Source organism: Ixodes scapularis, unplaced genomic scaffold, assembly GCF_016920785.2.
Source record: "Ixodes scapularis isolate PalLabHiFi unplaced genomic scaffold, ASM1692078v2 PGA_scaffold6__148_contigs__length_123643588, whole genome shotgun sequence".
Classification (NCBI taxonomy): domain Eukaryota; kingdom Metazoa; phylum Arthropoda; class Arachnida; order Ixodida; family Ixodidae; genus Ixodes; species Ixodes scapularis.
The window spans coordinates 100,343,368-100,353,620 of record NW_024609881.1 but is presented as its reverse complement, the minus strand read 5'-3'; positions in this window follow the sequence as shown (position 1 = coordinate 100,353,620).

Genomic DNA, 10,253 nt, shown 5'->3' with positions numbered 1-10,253 from the left:
CCATGTTTCATTCAACAAAGCTGAATGATCACAATAATGCAGAATCCAATAAAGAAAGATATACCCAACTTTTTTGGACCTAATAAAAAAAACTATGCATTGCAGAAAGCTGAAAGTTCACCAGCTTTAATGTAGTCAGCAATATTAAAAATGAGTAAACAGCTTGCTAAGTGCCCTTAGTTAATACCAGCACACTAATTTGCAAGACAATAGACCATTTTCGAAAATCCCAGAAGCCATTCATAGGATATACTTGAACACTTGACTGGGACTTGCTTTTTTGCCGATTGAACAAGAGTCCGAACCGAACACTTAGGCAGCACTCATGGCTATCTCGCTCAGCCGCAACCATCCAAAACCATTAGTACCCCTTCTGACATGAATACCTAAGAGAAAGATAATCCACATCGCTCTCCCTCTCTCTCTATTTTCTCCTTTGGATGCAATGGCAGCCGTAAGTGGTTGCATTTATTTATGGAATCCCCAAGTTATTACCCCCTGACAGTGGCATCGGGACAAGGGTGCAAGGGGAGGGGGCAGTTGCCCCCCCCCCTTTTCTCTGACATTTGAAACAATTATAGCAGACAATATGGGAGAGAGGGATAGGGCTTAGCTTTCCTGCACACCACCCCTCCACCTTCCAAACGGTAGCAATTTAGCTGGCCTCTGCCCACAGTGGCGAAAGACATAGCTCTATATTTATACAGACTTTCCCGAAGGGTAGGATGAATGCAATTTCTTAACAACTGGATTTGTCCAAGTGGAATCGTCCAAGTTTTTATAGATTAATTAGTGTGAACACTCTAATGTGTTTCAGTGCTGGCTGCCGTATACTATAGTCCATTTTACACCTTTACAAAAAAAAGCTAGCTAATGCATGTAACATCTCAGTTTGGGGAGACCATTGACTAAATGTAATTTCAGCTCTACAAGGAGCTAATTTTGCTATAAAGTACCATTTAACCTTAATAAAAAAAATAAAAAATTATACATACTAAAATGCACAAATTCTATAAAATATATATATATATATACATATATATATATAAAAGTAGCCCAACCCAAGAACACACAGGTTGTGATTCGCAAGAGTTAAAATAATTGATAAATGTGCCACATGTCAAAACAAAGAATGCATTGTGGCCTGCTTAAGCTCCGCCACAACCGACCCTACTAGATAGTCAGCAAGCTGTTAATGTGTGCCACTTCATCATGCAGCTAGCTGCACAATAGATGTGTGCTCTAAATTTCTTGGTGCATGTGAATGAACTGGTTGCGCCACTCTGAATGCAGGTGCAGGCACATGCATTGCAAGGTCGAATTTAGAGCTCTTTTTTTCTTTTTTTCAAATAGTAGGAAGGTGAATTTATAAATTGCTTATGCCTACTCTTGCAACATCATAGTGACCCTCAACCCTTCCTCTAGCTTTAAAGGGCCTCTAAAAAAAAATTTATTTTAAGCAGTTTGGTTGGGACGCGCGTGTCAAAAGAATTAATTTTATGCGAAAAAAATGTTTAGAGCAATATTGACGGCAAAGGACCGATTTGAAATTATGCGGGCAAAGTCCATGACATCACAGAATGGTCATTTGCTCTTTCCACCTCAACGTGAAGGCGAAGCCGATCCACCTCTCCTCCACACGCCTGAATGCCAAGAGAAAAGCAGTTGAAAGGAAGTGACTACTGACTTAATTGCAAGGCACCTCGCGCCATCAATATTTCTCTAAAATAAAATGTTTTTTTTGCTTCAATTTTCTTTGACACGCGTGCCCCCACAAGACTTCAAAAAAAAACTTTTTTTTTCAGGTGTTTTTAAGAACTGATAATTACAAACTTGCCATTTAAGTTCACACCTATATTTCTGTGTTGATTTGAAAACAAAAAAAAAGAATGTTTTAAGACTTACGGTATTTGCGGCACAGAAATATGTAGTCATAAATGTACCCATATTACCTCCATATTATTTACAAGTTAAAAATCAAACCGCTAGCCTCCCTCTTCAGCTAACCAGTGTCAAATGTACTACTACATTAACAGTCCAATAAATACCCTGTTATACGAAAGAGCATGACAGTTGAACAGAACATGACATTTGAATGAATCAAGAATTTAAAATAAATCAGTCACATAACAAAACAACTCGTTGAGTAAAAGATAATTCCTGGCAAATACATTCACATATCGCAGTGACGTAACTGACACTCCACTCGCACCCAACAAGCCGAATCTTGGCAAATAAGGACTAACTCAACACTCTGTGGCATTCGGCTTTGGACCTACTGGGAGGACTTTACTACAGCACACATCTACCGCCAAGAAGACAGCCATATTTTAACAGCAAAAATGAAATAAACATGACTTCGAACACAAAAATAACAATCATAACGTCTCTTACGGACTATTAGAATGAAAAGCACTTACAAATAGCGCTGTACAGGGCATTTCGCCGTGGATTACACGCTGGACTCGTCGGAGATTCCCGGTCAAGAGTTAGACACAATCCAAGCTCATCGGATCCTGACAAAAAGTACATTCACTGTAAAAACAAATTCCGTCAAATTAATAAAAATTGCCAGCTAATTTTTGATGCCGATACAATTAGTGTTGTCTTCCATCACGGTCACAGCATTAACTATGTATTACGTGCATGACAGTAATGAGGCCCCACGGTTTTCCCCGTAACTTGACCTGGTAGAAGCATGGCAGAAAACTGTAACTCTCAGTCACTGTACTGCACGTGATGCACGGATACGGGTATTGTCCCGGAATCAAAAATTAGCTGCCATGTTGTCTGTAACTTACGACGGCAAAAAACCGCAACTCTCAATCACAGAGTTGCACGTGACGCACGACGACGGGAATCGTTTAAATGAGCTGGCGTGTTGTTCGCACCTTGAAGCAACGGCCAGAGCCTGTTGAACTGCTAGCTGCAGTAACTTAACAAAATGGACGTCTCAGTGAACAATAAATATAGCATTTTACTAATATAATTATTGTTCACTGAGACGTCCGTCTTATTAGATCATTGCAGCTAGCAGTTCAACAGGCTCTAGCCGTTACTGCAAAGTATGGACAACACGGCAGCTAATTGTTAATGTCTGAATGATTCCCGTTGTCACGCATGACGTGCAGCTCAGTGATTGAGAGTTGCAGCTTTTTGCTGCTGCAAGTTACAGACAACACGCCAACTAATTTTTGATGCGGGAACAATTCAAAGTAAATATCTAGCGACCATAAAATGTGATTAGGTTGTGGGCCCAAGTTACTTTCAGGAGTTAACGCCAGCTGTGCATCCCAGCGGTTAGCAGGTGCTTAAACACTGTTAGAAATTTGAAGCAAGTGCACACAAGATACAGTATGTAAAACATGTTCATACCTTTTTTTCTCAAGAAATAATTAGTGGGCCATTTCCATCTTTCATGTACAATGCAATCTCTGATTTTCAAAGCAATAAAGTCCATATGAAGAACTACAGATCCTGGAAAAGCAAAACAGAAAATATGGAATGTGATTAGATTATTAACAGAGTGCGATGACAGAATAAATTTCCCAATTTCTGCGAACTTTGAGTTAGGCGTAAGAGCATTGCAAGAGCTCTCGCGGGAACTAGACAGCAAAACCAACTTGAGACCTATGCTACGAATTAACAAAGGAAGTCCGAAAATGCCTTCGAAGACAAAATTGCTGCAATCAATGAGTTTCTGCAAGCATGCTGTCCCGAGTTACTTTCAGAAGTTACTGCCAACTGTGTCTCTCAGAGATAATTACACACTGTGTTAGTAAGAAATTTCAAGCAAGCGCACATAAGATGCAGTACGGAGTAAAACCTGTTCATACCTTTATTCTTGAGAAATAATTAGTGGGCCATGTCCAGCTTTTATGTGGAAGGTAATCTCCAACTTTTAGAGCAATCAAGTCCATACGCAAAACTACAGAACCTGGAAAAAAAAAGTGGAATGTGATTAGGTTCTGAACAGAATGCAATGACAAACTAAACCTCCCGATTTCTGCAATCTATGAGTTATACATAAGCGCAGTGCAGGTGACTCAGATTCATTCTGGCAGGCACTAATCAGTGAAACCAACGTGTGACTTATGCTATGAAACCATTTTAACAAGGCAAGTTCGAAAAATACCTTTCAAAATGAAATTTCCACATTCAATGAGTTTCTTGAAGCCTGCTGTCACAAGTTAATTTCAGAGGTTACTGCCAAGTGCACCTCCCAGAGATAGGTGTTCGAAAACTGTGTTAGTAAGAAATTTCAAGCAAGTGCACACAAGATGCAGCATTGAGTAAAACATGTAAGTAAAACAAAAAAAAATTTACAACATAATTGCCAGAAAATTTCGAGAGAGCTGTGTTAAATTTGGCCATCACTGGGCCACAATACCACTAGCAGACATTAGTTGCTAGAATGACAGCAAGCTGAAGTTTTCAAATAACCAACCTGCAGCAAAAAGATGTTTGAGTGCTCCATCACGGCTGTGGTAGCGTGCCCCGAATGACCGGCATGGGATAGCGGCTTTCGTAGAGGCATCGCAGCTGACGACCAATGTTGGCAGGCTCCTAATGCTCCTAACTTGAAATACACCAGGACGGGTTCTGGGAGCTGCTGTTTTCCCGTGGTTGGCTCGAGAATGATCGGTTCAGTGGCATCCCATGGTCCGTCCAGCACATGGGCCCCGTCATTGCTGGCGATGCTCAGATGTATAGTCTGCAACAAAAATATGTGTGAGTGCTCCATGATGGCTGTGGTAGCGTGTCCCCCCCCCCACCCTCCTATTTCAGCTTTTGGAGCAGGTGATTCTGGTTCATCACCTTGTAAAAACCGATGCAAGTACTATAGAAAACCCCCCAGTTCCTCAAAGTACCATAAGAACTATTTTAACTGAGATTATAACAGAGACAAATATTTGCAGCAAAAAGATTGTTGTTGGAAGTGTTGTAACAGAAGGGGATAGAAAGTAAAAATGCAAAACGCCTTTAAATCTCGATCCATTTACTAAATCAGTTCAGTCTTCAACAACTGCAGGGCAGTACAACTATTTTAACAGAGCGAATGAACCACACGTCACAACATGCATTTTTCCTTAAAGGGAATGGTGAACCGAAATTTGGATTTCAGAAAACAATGCAGGAGCTGTAGGTGGGACGCTACAATCCCTACAACACTACTCGTAAGGTGATATTTCGAATGGACGGCCGTATTTTTGGAAAAAGAGGTCAAGATTGAACGAGGCCGACGAGGGACGTGGCGTCAATGTATCTGGCTTTCTCCTCTCTTCGCTTCGCCCTAGCAAGGCGGCGAGGCGGGGAAGACACGAGACCGTTCCCTCTCCTTCTCGACTCTTGGAGAAACAAGACGTCAACACATCTGTCATGTGTGCCTCCTTTTTTAGAAAATATGGTCGAGATATTGCTATACGGGTGATGTTATGGTGTTTGTAGTATCCCGTTGCAAGCTTTTGCCGCCGTGTTTTGTGGAATCCAGATTTCGGTTCAGCATCCCTTTAAAATGCAAATATAGCGAGGAAGAATCGTACGAGTGTTCCTCAAGTAATCGGGGCCACTGAAACAATGATTGACACCTCACTTCCTCCCACGCAAGGCATCAATAATCGTTCCAGCCAAAGGGAAGCAACCATAAAGGGAAAGTAAAAGTTGAAATCTTTTCTCGGAAAGTGGCTACTTTTCGCTCGAGCACATATTTTAATAGTTGCCTTTACGTAGGGAAATATAAGCGAGTAACTTGGGGTTCCTTAATTTCATGAAAGGACAAAATTGTTTCCGTGTATGGCAGAGTGCTTGCTCAGCTCACCGTGGGACAGCAGTGGTTCGTTTACCTCAGTCCTATTTATTATCGAGCGGTAACACATCATATCCGCTGAGAGTATTTAATAAATCATAGCGGCAAAAGCAGATGGCACGTCTTCGTCTGCTTCCAGCCAGCATCTAATGATGTCGGTGGCGCCATCCTGCGGTTTTGTTATGCAAGCACGGTCGTCGTTCGCCCGGTAGGCCTACCGCAAAACGAACGAACCACTGGTCTCTATGACAATTGCCGGATCACGCATTCCCGCTTGCTCGCTGCAGCGCGAGTGCGGCCACCGAACAACCATCTTGCACGTCGAAAAATTGTTTTTGGAACGTGGCTTAGGCTGGCGGCAGCGAGCTGAAGACAAGTTTTCTACTTGTTTGTCGTCATTTGCCAAAAAAGTGCTTTAAAACCCCATGTAAGCCGTGAAACTTGCCGTTGAGAAAACGTGGAAATTTTTACGGCAGCAGGGTGCCACAGGAAAAAGGCACAACTTGTCGAAAGCAAGTTGTACCGGTCTAGCGGCGTGATCAAAGCTTTCCTGGTCCACAAAAGCGCTGCGTCTTTGTGCCTTTGCATGCTCAGATAACATTCAAGAATCGACGTGTAAATGTGTTTTGCGAGTGCAATGTGCGTGAGGACATGTGTGCTTCTGGAGCAGCGTTTTACTTTATTCCGACGACTCGATTTGTAACTTCCAGCACTCGCGGTCCAGAAAGAGCTTGATCCAGTGTCCAGTGGCAACGAACGAGGAGGGGAAGGTACACATCACGACACTGTTAGCGCGAACACGACATCGGCACATTTTACTTCCAAACAGTATTAGCGAACACGAAATGTTTTTGCTTACATTATATGAGCTCTTTCCATAGCAATAATAACTTGAATGACATCCCTTGGTTCCAAACAGAAAAACTGGAAAAACCAGGGATCACTTGTTCGCACTAACTGTGTCGCACTCAGTAAGTCTTTTTTTCACCGTTAGACGGTTTACAGAATATTGTGCACAACAGCTCCTCATCACTGACCAGTGCTGACTCATTATAAACCTACTTTATTGCACTTGACGTTTGAGCGCGACTCGCCTAATTGGGATTGGCCAAGGGACTGCACACGACCGTATGGGTCACGCTTAAAAAATTCTCGCTGTCTTTTAGTTTTGCCTTCAAAAACCAAACTTGCTCCACACCGTTGCTCTATTTGTGCTGCCATGTGATCCATTAGAGCAGATTCTTTTCCCCCTTTATTCATAGCAACTCGCCGGAACAGCTGGACGACCTAGAACTCCGTGCCCGATATATGATGCAAAGACATCTACGCGCGACACACCTTCAAAACTTTGCCGCGGCGCCGATTCTTGATCGGTATCCAAGCGCGCGAAGGCAGAGACACGCAGCGCTTCGGCGTGCCAAGGAAGCTTTCATCACGCCGCGGTAAACTTGATTTCGACGAGTTGCGGCTTTTTCCTGCGGCACTGCGATTCCGTAAAACTTTTCAGGTGCTATCAACGGCAAGTCTCACGGCTTACACAGGGTTTTAAATAAATTCTTCGGTGAATATTGACGAACTAGTAGAACACGTATCATCAGCACGCTGCCGCCGAGCATCCGCAACGCTCCAAAAAGGCAATTTTTCGACATGTGACATGGCCGTCCGGTGGCCGCATTCGCGGAACGAAGATGCGCGACGTGAAACGAACACACCACTGCCTAAGACAAGGACTGTTTTTTATATATAGATATATAGACTAAAGAAAACATGACAGGCTCTCTTAAATTTCAGAACGCGAGAGCGCCCATTATAATGATTCAACGAGCACGGTTCAGTGTTTTTGATTTCTTCCGTTCTTACGGCGCCGGAAAGCGAAAAGGTACGAACAGGAAGTGTTCGGAAGAAACCAGAGCAAACCAAACTCCCATGGCAATGAGCCCTTGTCCTGCACACGTCAATCGAGTCGAGTCTGATGCGAGGATGCGTTGCCCTCGTGCGACTGAGTGGGGAAAGCGGAAGCAACAAGGTTGAGCGCGTTTTCTGCGTTGGTTTTCTGACACAACACGCGCTATCGCGTTAAGTTACGCGTCTTTCATTCCTTCTGCACTTCGATTATCTCTAACAGCCGCATGCGAAAATGATCTACTTACCTTTTAAGTGCGGTTGAATGTTGACAGGTGAAAGCGGCGACAACAAAGTCATGGAAGAGCTGGTGGTTGTTCCCGCGCGAGCCAGTAAACATCACGTGGCGGACGTCTTCGTCCGCGAGCTGAGTGCGCCGGCTTTCGTCTCCCCCTGCCGCTCCGATGGCGAAATGCGCCAAAGCAAAGAGATCTTGCCTCGACGGCGTTTTGGCCGCGCGCCTCTCAGCGCCTTCTTCTCTCTTTTTTTCTTTTTTTTTCTGTTTTGTTTTGTTTGTTTGCAGCGTGTGTCTTGCAGGCTGGACTCCGTCACTCCTAAGCTGAAAGTGTAGAGGAAGCTATGGGGTGCCCGGTGAACTAATCGCACGTCTGTCTTTAGTCACGTGATCACGCTCCTTCCTGTAACCACACGCAAAGAGCGGGGTAGGTGGTAACTGGTCCGGTGGGCGCTTAGCTCGTCCGGCACTATCAGCTTAAGAATGAAAGGAGTCTTCCCTCAAGGACGCCGAGTCCGCTTACGAAGAGATTTGGAGATTGGTGATGGTGTAGGGCAGTGTGGGGAAAACGGGAAGGGTACTGTTCTCTCATCACCCTCTCTCGCCCTTTACCAGGGAAAGATAGAGGTCTTGCACCTGGCCGAGCGACCTTGTAAGCATTCCGTTTCGAGGCCGTCGGTGTGTGCGCCTTTCCCCCCGTGCGGCGGAAGGGCGCGTCGAATTCTTTCGTTTTTCTCTGCTGGTATTTGCTTGCCGGGTATGCAAAAAGCCAATGTGGTAGAGATTGCTTAGGCATGACTCCTCTAGCAAGAAGACAAAAAGAGTCTGGCAGACACGACGCTCCGAACTCAGCTTGAAGCCTAATGTCAAAATTAAAAAAAAGAAAATAATAAATCAAATGTCTCCCAACGAAAAAAAAAAAAGAGGCAATATGATTTTCAAGAAAATCGTCAGCCACTTTCGCGTTGCCTCGGAGCACCAGCGAAGCTAACTAGGTTATGCCTCAAAATAAACAAAACAACAAAACATGCGCACCAAAAAAAAAAAAAAAAAATCATGCACGCAAACATGTGGATTGCGCCAGATTGGTAGTCTAAAATATTAACCACATGTGGGCGATCGTAGGGGTGTAGCATTATAGCCTCACGTGCAGAATCACTGTGCGAGCTTCAACCAGCATTGTTCCATGTCTTAACCTAATATGTTGAGGGTCTACAAATGACGGCATGATTACGTTACACACGCTCGCGTGCACACTTGCTGTCTCTTAATTAAAAGCAGAAGGCTCAACCGTCACGGTGTGGACCCGGCCGTATGATCTGGGGATTCGAGTCATGGGCTTCTGATCAAGCTAGTCTTTTAAAGGCGGGGCTAAATGGTGGGGTGTCAGTCGTGGGGCATTTGGCACGGGCTTTTGACATTGGGTGCTTTCGTGCACCACCAGATCGTACACAGGGCATGAACTTCCTGTAAAGCGGTCTCCCTTGTGGAACTTGGCAGTCCACTGTGATAAGTGTTCGTATGATTTTTTGCTAGATAAAATACCTATTCCGGGCAAGTATGTACCGAAAACAGAGGGGAAAATTTTCGAGGAATTCAAAATCAGTGTCAAAGAAGGATGACGGTTGCATTAGTGCGTCGTCACTGGTTTCATCAAATAAGAAATTCAGATTCATTTGGGGTGAGGTATAATAATGTGTGTATATATGTTCGTGTTTTCCAAATAAAATTCAGTAGCCAGTAGCGCTCCGAGTGTGCACTCGTACTTCTTTGTGCTCGCTCTTTTTTTTTTTTTTGCGTTTTGCGTTTTGCAGCTGACGTTATTTCCAGCTAAACTCTAAATCAAACACGACGTTATCGTCTGCTATCAGTGCCTTGGTGCCATGTTGGAGGCATTCGGCGTGTTATTGTGGCAGCAGTAGTGCCGTAAAGTCATAGAGCCGTCCTTGTATAACCACGTTTCAGAATATAGTCTTGTCCTGTCAATCGCAACGGGGTTCTTCACTGGACACGAAATAGAGTTCATAAACCCGTAGTTAGAGCACGGAGCTTTTCTCTCGAGGTCATAAGGTCAACATAATAATCTGGAGCGAAAGGTCTCATGCATTTGGTCGCGACGGAATTACGAGGCATTGACGCGGACATCGGCAGCCCCATTTGGCGGCCCGGTTGAGCCCATATCGAGACATTTCTTATCGTAGTTTTCGGTTTCCAGAAACAAACATACGGTCCTCATATCAAGATCGGCAATGAAATGAAAGAAATTCTTCATTACCCTTTGCTCATGTGTAGTCGTAAAATGATGTATTT